This window comes from Vigna umbellata, chromosome 5, assembly GCF_029865625.1.
Source record: "Vigna umbellata cultivar VRB3 chromosome 5, Vumbellata_1.0, whole genome shotgun sequence".
In the NCBI taxonomy this organism is placed as follows: Eukaryota; Viridiplantae; Streptophyta; class Magnoliopsida; order Fabales; family Fabaceae; genus Vigna; species Vigna umbellata.
The window spans coordinates 55,657,305-55,667,634 of NC_142169.1; positions in this window are offsets into that span (position 1 = coordinate 55,657,305).

Sequence of the window (10,330 nt, forward strand, 5' to 3'; positions counted from 1 at the left end):
AAATTTGAATTTAACATTTAATTTTTTAAAATATGAATAAACTATTTTTACATTTCTAGAATTACTCACTAATATATATTAAAAATATTATATGTAATTTTAAAATAGTAACTATTACCTTTTATTTTTATATTTTTAAGTAATTCAAAAACAAAAATTTTTATATTTTTAAGTAATTCAAAAACAAAATAAAAATGAGTTTGTTAATAATATGTCAAATACACTTTATTATGAATTCTTATTTACATATATAAGTGATAACACATATAAATTAAAATAAAATATATGCATTCCTTCTTTAAATAATATCTTATAGACAAAAAGTAATAATTATTTAACAAAATAATATAAAATTTATTGTTCATGATGTTTAGAAAAAACATAAAAGTAAATTAGATGTAATTGTTTTATCAATTATCTTCATTAATATACTTTTTTACTCTTAACACTAAACTAATAGTAATTAAGAGCAGGACAAGAAAATAATGTATATGGGCATTACATTTTTGCAATCCAGTTAGAATCCCACATTCACTTTACATACAAATAATTTCTTCCTTAATCTTATTTCTGTGGAAGCTGTTGAGAATGAGCTAAAATCAACTTCATAAGAACACGCGTGATCAAAAGAACTTCAATAATGGACAACATCAAGAAGAATAACTTGTTAGTGTTAGTGTCATTTTCCTTTTCGTATTTTTTTTCCTTTAGTCAAGGGACGAAGGAAATAATCAGGAATATTACTTTCTTTTTTGCATTGTTTTTAATGAGTGTGTTTATTCTATGTAGATCTCATTCCATTTTAAAAAATTATAGAAGATGGACTAGAGAAGGGGAATGAAGAATTGGTCATGCTTGGTGTTTTTGGATAAAAGAAGGGTGTAATCTTAATTTCTTAATTTCTGTTTTCTTTTAAATTTAAAAAACGTTAAATTTTATGTCACGCTCCTAACAGACACTTCTACATAGTTGATATTTGTAAGTGAAGATAAGAATACAAATAACTTAATACTTGTTTATAAAATATTCATAACTATTTTCTATTTCCATTAGCATAGATTTTAAAAATAATAAATATTATATTAGATTAGTAATATTTTATTTGAATTCGATCTAACCTAATCTAATCTATGTTCAACTCTAGATAATAGATATAACTGGTGTGAATACTTTTTTTCAGTAAAATAGCTCTGCGAACAGGATGGCAGACTATAGAGAACCAAAGCAACCTACGTAAACCAATAACTAACCTAAAGAAATGGTTCGTTAATTGATTGATTTGAAAAAAAATTAGAATGTCCGTTTCTTTATATATATTACCAACTAACACTGAGCATAAAAACTAAAATCAGCAAGAGACCACTTAAGGTGAAAGAGTTCGCCAGACAAAAAAAATGGAAGATTCCTGAAGAAACTTCTCACGTAACTATCTTTCCTGCATAAATTCAAGATTCAGGTATTCAATTTTTGTAATTTATTGAGCATAATTTTTTTAATATTTCTTAATTAAATTTTTATTATTTAATTTTTTATTAATTAGATATTAACTATTATCTTACTTATCTTATCTTATAATTTAATTTTATAATAAGATATCATCATGAAAATAAAAGTTGATTATTTCAAACAATATGATCTCTTCTAGAAGGATCATGGAAAAATCCTATTGGAGACAAGACATCAGTTTGGAGACAATGAATCCTACTAGGATCCCACACATCAGTTTGGACGCTTCCAACAGTTTTGAGACAATGGTTCATTATTGGTCCCACCCATCAGTTTTAAGATGGAAAATTTTACAGGATCGTCCAAAATTGTCCGTATCTTTATAACACGCCTAATATAAAAATAATTTTTTTAATTTTATAGTTGATTCTATTTAAATTATTATATATTTTAAAATAAAAATATGATACAATTGATATTGAACAGAGATTTATTAAATATGTGATTATTGTCTACCACCCCTTCTGAGACAATGGTTTCATACATATTCAAATTATATGTTTCTATTTATTAAATTTGAATATAAAATCAGAATTTTTTTTATGTTGTAAATTGTGATAATTTTAATTTCAATTGATATAGTTATTTTAATTTATTGATTTTAATTATTTATATATATAAATAATGTATTAAATTGATATTTTAATTGAAACATTGATTTCAAATGTGAAAAAAATTTAATACAATTAAATAAAAATATTATATTTATCCATACAAAATCAAATTTTAATTTTATATCAAAATTTAAAAAATAAAATCATACATTGAGTTATATATTTCTAATATTAACAATCAATTTTCTTTCCTAATTTGCTAGATATTATCTTACATTTATAAGATCGTACATTTTTATTATATATAATGAATTTGAAGATGGAATATTTTTTTTATTGTAAATTTGTTTGTCTAGTATAAGTTGATAGTATAATTTGTTAGGACTGACTCATTTATTCTGATGCAAATTGGAGATGAAAATAATGACTATTTCCTCTAATCCTTATTTCTCATTTCATGATATTAAACAAATATAGAAATGGAATGAGTAGAACCATGTCACCTAGGTTTTCGACAAATTATGTCAAAAGTAATCAAACATTGCAAAACCATGTCACCCATCACATGTTTATAACAGAATAACAATAAGAAATCTTAATTGAGTAAAATACTATCATATTCTTGTGCTTTCGTTTTCAAATTATATATTAGCATTCTAATTTGTTAAAATTTGTTCACAATTTGAAAAAAGATTGCGTTATTTTTCGTTTTATAGTACATATAGGTATTTCCTTTAAAGAATTATTAACAATAAAAATGTAAATGTAATTTAAGAAATCTATAATATTACTTTGTATGGAAATTATTATTCTATCAATTGACTTTGGAACTATAAATAAAGGACTTTGATCTCCTAAAAGGTCATCTATATATAACTATTATTATTCTTATTCCTGTGTTGTAACACGGACTATTGAATTAAGAGAAAACTACAAAGAACAAGAATTTTCTTTCATGCGCCATGAAATCCACAATACTACATTAGATGATATTAGACTAAAAAAGGCATTAAAATGTTTTACAATTAAAGAGATAAAGGCAAAGAAATAAGTGTTTGTGGACATGGTCTGAGAGGTGGTGTTTGGCAATGTAGACAGATACAATGATGTTAAATACTTGTTATTGATTACTTATCTTCAATGATGAAAAATAAATAAAACACTTATAAAATAACATATATTATTTAACAAAAGCCATAAATATTTACACAAACATGAAATTCATACATAATCATATGGATTGGTCATATATATATATTCTCTCATTGTGATCTTCTCGTATTGCTTGTATATCATCAATTAGAGGGTCGTCATCCAAATTTATTGTCATTTTAAATGGATGGTTGTCAGCGATATGAAGATTACTTAGATTCTCTACTTTATCTTCAATTTGCCTTTTTCCTTGGAGAGCAACATACCAATGGTCAGACACAGGATCTTTGACATAAAAAACCTGACTTGCCTGATATGCCATGATGAACGGTTCGACTCCATAACCAACCTTTCGAAAATCAACAAGTGTCATATCAGATTCATCTATTTTGACACCACTCTTATTGTCTACCCACTTACATTTGAAGAGTGCAACGGAAAACTTAGTGTAATCAACTTCCCATATCTCTTCAATTCTACCATAATATCTCATGGATCCAACTATAGGATGTTGATTTGGATGTGGAAAACTGTAGCGACTCAACTTCTAGACTGACGCCACTATTTTGTACTGTGCTTTTATCATCCAAAGCCTTTGTATAGAATGTGAAATTATTAATTTTGTAGCCTGTACAACATACAACATCAAACTTCAATCCATTTGCTAACCACAACAAAGTTTCTGAGGACTGTGATTATAAATGAAATGATCAGCACTGGTCTTCAGGTTACACGAAATGAAAGTGATTATAAATCACAATCAAATATGCACCCGAAGATCAATACAAAACACAACGACAAATTTTCGTGAAATTTAAGACATGTATATTAAAATTGATATGTTATAATAAACTATGAAAAAGTTATTACTCTTCTTAAACTGTCTAACCGGACAATTCAAGATTCAATACTTGTAAATTATTATTACCATCTCCTCTATTTTCATTTGGAAAAAGTATGTTTGTTCAAAAAATCTGGAGATAGTAAATAATTTTTGTATTGAATCTCAAACGGGAAACTAAGGCTAATTCACAACAACAATATATATTCAAGCAAACAAATAATTACATATGCAACATGTAATATATTCAACCAAACAATATATTCAACCAAGAGTAAATAATGTCATTTCAATTAACTTTAGGGTTTAAATAGTTGAGTTTATTTCACTTGTTTACAACATGTTTCTCAAACCTTTTGAAGTTCATTTGCCTGGTAACCCATTATTACTACCATGGCTTACTTACTGTAGCTTTCTTTTACTATTTATGTTTGCTTTTCAATATAGGAGAGAATCTAGAACAATCAGAATACTTATAATTGTACGTTTTCCTACTTCCACATATCTCTTTCAATAATTCTCCACAAAAAAATATTAACAATTTTAATTGGGTTTCATCAATGCATCAGTGGTGTCCACTACTTTTCTTTTTCTCCAACAACAAATCTTCAAAATTATTTCTTAGTTACTAATAATATTTGACATAAAGAGGTTAATGTGTTTTGATATAATTCGATCTTGCTATACTTTTTTAACATATCTGTAAACTTTGATTCCTAAAACATATCTGCAACTTTGATTCCTATAACATATATATAAACTTTCATTCGTAAAGTAAAAAGAAAAGAAACCATAAACTAACCTCTAGGCAGACAGCAAGATTGAAACAACGTTAGAGGAAGTATCGGCGGAGGCAGCAGTGGCGAAGGAAGCACCGGTAGGGTAACGGTGGCGCGATGGTGAGGGAAGGAGGCGCGGCCAATGCGCGAGCACTAGCAAGACCGAGGCAGGCGAGACCACTGGCAGCAGCAGTGGCGGAGGTAGCACCGGCGAGGCACCAATGGCGTGACGGCGAAGGGAGGAGGCGTGGCCAACACGAACGCAGGCGAGCAAAGCAGTGGCATGCGAGCAAAGCGGTGGCATGCGAGACAACTGGTGACAGCAAAGCGGTGGCGCGGCGAGACAACTGGCGGCAGCAAACGGTGGCGCGACGACACAACTGGCGGCAGAAAACGGTGGCGCGGCGAGTAGTGGCACAAATGAAGGAGACCGTATACGAGGAAGAAGAAGCTGTCGACGTAAATTGAGGTTCTACGTTTGAAAATATTAATTGAGCTACTACCTCGATTACTCAAACACGCGAGGTAATATACCCATACAACATTGGTTAAAAGGCAAAACGGTGTAGAACGAGTGCGTAATAGACCTCGATTCAGCACCCAACCGATGCCCTAGGTCTGGCGTAGCAGGCAAGTAAAAGTTGGAGCAGGCGTAGCAGTAGTTGGAGCTGGCATAGCAGGATGTTTAGGCATCGGTTCCCCTGCAGACCGAAGCAATAGGGCGTGGTTTAGGCACCGGTTTTTTAACAAACCGAGGCAGTAGGCTTGCGTCAGACTTTTCAGGTCCTTTCAGGTGGGAAGCAGAGGTGTATAGGCTTCGGTCTCATGCTAACCGAAGCAGTAGGGAGGGCTTTAGGCACCGGTTGCGCAGCAAACCGAGGCAGTAGGTAGTGGTCAGACTTCTCAGGTCCTTTTCAGAGTTCGCAGACTAAGCAACAGGGGTAGATAGGCCTCGGTTTTGTTTGAACCGAGGCAGTATGTGTTCTACCATGTGTTGGATGGTGACCGAGGTATATAAATGTTTACGCTTCGGTTTTGGGATAACCGAAGCGTGTATTGCGCGTCAGAATCTAGAATTTGTACTAGTGTGAATTGACATGTAGCATTGAGATTCCATGTGACACGATTTTGACTTGATATGTGACACATTGTTCATCTAGGGTAAGGATTTAGACGACATCATGAAAAATGACTGAATTGAACTTAAATTACAAAAAATGAGACGACATTGATCATTCGAAAAAAATAGTTGAACATTGAACAAAATCAACAAAAATAGAAACAAAAAATGTTATTAAACAAAAAATATTTAAAAAATATTACATTAACATAAACAAAATTTCATAAGAAAAGACACAAAAAGGTCCAAACCAATTTTTCTATAGAAAGGATTAGGAAATTTTATTGAGAGACATCCTAAAAAACCATTTTGGGGAGTCAATTTTGGCTAGGCCTCCATCACCAAACCTCACCTCTTTATTTTTCTTCTATCTTTATCTTACTTTTATTTTTCATGGAATTTCAAACTTTTATGATTGATTTTCTTGTATACCTATTTTTTAAATATCTATAATATATTATTTTATGAATTAATAATTTTAGCTATTTAATGATCATATGAAATTTAAAAAAGTATAAGAAAGTTTTTGAATGTGAGGAATAAATATTACAAATTTGATGTGATAAAGAACAAATGAATAGAGAGGAAAAGAGAAAATAAATCGTCGATGAATGGAGAAATAGAAAAGAAAATAACTGGTGGAACAATTTTGTAAAAAACATGTGAAAACAACTGTTAAATTTTAAAAAATAAATAAATTATTTTGTAGATATTTAAACCAATCAGTTGTCAAAATTTCTCTAATATATAGTATTATTTATATTTTGCAAACTATTATACATAAAATGAAAAGTTTCTACCTGCATTTCCATAAAATATTTATTAACCATTTTACTCCTACAGGGGTGAGTGTGCACCTCCATGATACCTAACAGTTCATTCTCTTTCTCCCTTATCATGTTTTCTATCACCTCACCATCACACAACACCCACACTTCTTCTTCCCCTTTCTACACACACACCTTCACCAATATTAATCACAATCCCAACACTCACAAAAGATAGAAACGAGTTGATTAAGGTAATTCATACCTAAGATCCACCCAACCCCACATTTTAGTTAATATTTCACAAATTTCTCCCTCTGATCTTTGCCCGGCGCGATTGGAATCGGGAATCCGAAGAGAAAGAAAAGCCCTCTCTCAGTGAAAGCATATTCGAAATTAAGAGAGTGAAGAGAATGGGAGAGATAGAGGAGAAGCTCGCCTATCAAAGATATAGATTGATTAGAAAAAGATTCATGTTATTCTAAGAGAGCAAAGAACAAACACATGGAAAGCTTTAAGCGAAGAAGATGCGCTGAGCCTTACAAGAACATAATACAGTCTAACATTCCTGTCTCTTCAACCAGATTAGGGTCATCTACTTTAAAATACATCATTTATAATATCCAATATCAACTTCTAAATAATTACACATAAGCTTATTAATAGGATATTGTGATATATTTTATGTTATCCTTAGATATCTATATTATTATAATTTCTTTTATATTAAGCTCACATGTTCGCATACATGTTCATATATATATATATATATATATATATATATATATATATATATATATATATATATATATATAATTGCGTTGATATATGTATTAAATTTTTGGGTTAAATATGATTTTGATTTTTAAACTATTATGCATTTTTTTGTTTTAGTACTCTTTCAAACTTTTTTTCATTTCCATCCTTCTTTCAATGAAATTGTGGAATAAAGTTCTCAAATCAACGGCGTTAATTTTTGTATAATCTAACCGAAACATACATAATCTAAACTGTGTGATTAGAGGTGTGGTTGGTGTGCTGTTTAAAACACAAAATTGACATTTAACCCTGAAAGAAATCCTGAGAGCAAACAATTTCATTTAGAATTAGTCTTCTTCTGGAAGATACGTAAGTAAGATGATTTTTGTTTTGAGGGAATAGAGGAAAGGATGGGAGATATAGGGTTTGACCACACGAACGGGCTCTTACACAACAACTCAAACATTTATAATATTGAATACATCAACCACAAACTTAAAAGAAATAAAAAAACAGATCAAAATTGGTCATGCACTATCCCTTTTTTAAATAACAACACTAGTACAAAATTGATCTTTAACGTCATCCCATAGACGTCCGTCCACCAAAACCCCAACGTAAATAATTGACCAGTGGCATAAATGTAAATAATTGAGTGTGGAGACGTCCGTCCTAGAAGGGGTCGGACGTCTATAATATAGTAGACGTCCGACCCCTCTAACGGACGTTCAAAAGCCTGACGGGAGAGTTGAAGATTCAGCCTTTTGAACGTCCGTCCTGGAGGGGGCCGGACGTCTATATATAGTAAACGTCCAGCCCCCTCAAGGACGGACGTTCAAAAGACTAACAATAGTTCAACCCATCAGTCTCTTGAACGTCCGTCCTGGAGGGGGACGGACGTCTATATATATTAAACGTCCGTCCCCCTCCAGGACGGACGTTCAAGGGGCTGACAGGTTCAACTACTCTCTCAGTCTCTTGAACGTCCGTCCTGGAGGGGGACGGACGTTTACTATATATAGACGTCCGTCCCCCTCCAGGACGGACGTTCAAGAGACTGAGAGAGTAGTTGAACCTGTCAGCCCCTTGAACGTCCGTCCTGGAGGGGGACGGACGTCTAAACGTCCGTCCCCCTCCAGGACGGACGTTCAAGAGACTGATGGGTTGAATTATTGTCAGTCTCTTGAACGTCCGTCCTGGAGGGGGACGGACGTCTACTATATGATAGACGTCCGGCCCACGCCACAACGGACGTTCAAAAGACGTTTAAAATAAGGACTTACTAACCAAAACGCGAACACGCGAGGAGTTATGCGAACCCGTGAGAGTTCCCTCTGCGCCTTGCATTTCCAGGTTGGTTTTTATCTGTTTTGGACCATTTAATCTTACTTTTATTCTGATTAAATTGTTCAGTGATGAAATATCTTTCATTTGGACCGATTAAAAATCGTTTTCTGTGCATTTTGGTGCAGTTTGTAGCGTGTTCTTGGGCGGCGTTTTTGGCCTACGTTTTAGGTCGTTTACTCCTCCATCTCCCTCCATTTTCATTTCGAATCTGCTCTTCAGACGTGTTGTAGTGCACAAACAAACGTCCAAACCCTGTAATCCTAAATAACCCTAAATAACCCGTAAATAACCCTAAATAACCCGTCTAATAAAGCCCTTTCTGCAGTAGTGTATAGACGTCCGAGAGGTTCACAGCGGACGTCTATATAGACGTCCGCTTGACACAGCGGACGTCTATATAGACGTCCGGCCTGACACAGCGGACGTCTATATAGACTTCCGGCCTGACACAGCGGACGTCTATATAGACGTCCGGCCTGACACAACGGACGTCTACATAGACGTCACCCGCAAAGACGTCGGTCGAACGTCGGACGTCAAAAAGCCTAAAGAACGGACGTCTATAGCCCTTTCTGCACTGCGTGTTAGAAGCTGATATACTATGTTTGCATGTGGTTATATTTTCCGCTGCATTCTTCAAGAACCTGTGCCAAAGTTGAATTAAGAAGATGGAGGTAGCTATTGGCGAACTCATTTGGTTGAAACAGGTCATTGGGGAACTCAAGATTGAAGAAATTATAAATGACCACAATTTGTGGTAATCTGCAGTTTTGGACATTGTATCTAATGCAATGTTCTACTGTAGGACCAAAGTGCATATATATATATATATATATATATATATGTATATATATATATATGTATATATATATATGTATGTATATATATATATGTATGTATATATATATATATGTATGTATATATATATATATATATGTATACATATCTATGTATATATATATATATATATATATATATGTATATATAGATATATATATATGTATATATATATATATATATATATATATATATATATATATATATATATATATATATATATATATATAATGCAATGTTTTGGACAAATCACCATAATTTGTGATAGTCTGCGGATTAGCTATATATATCTCGTAAAAGTGCATATACAGGAAACAATATCTACATTTAATGAGGTTTATTGGCAACAAATATGTTATCTAGGGATTGCAACCTGTATATTAGCAATGAAAAAAAGAGTTTTACACCGATCAAGGATCATTTGAACTAATAAAACAATTATTCTCTAATATAACTACAAGGATGAATGTCAAAACGCACAAATTATACCATCCACCCATACATTCATATTGAGTGAGATCACAAATTTTTAAAATAGGAACGAAAAGGGAAATCACAGTGGATGCCTTTGACTTGAACAAATATTTTCTCTTGTCATTTTGAATTCTTACACATAATTACAAAAATATAATCAAATTTTTACTTTCTTTCAATGGAAAGATTTGAAG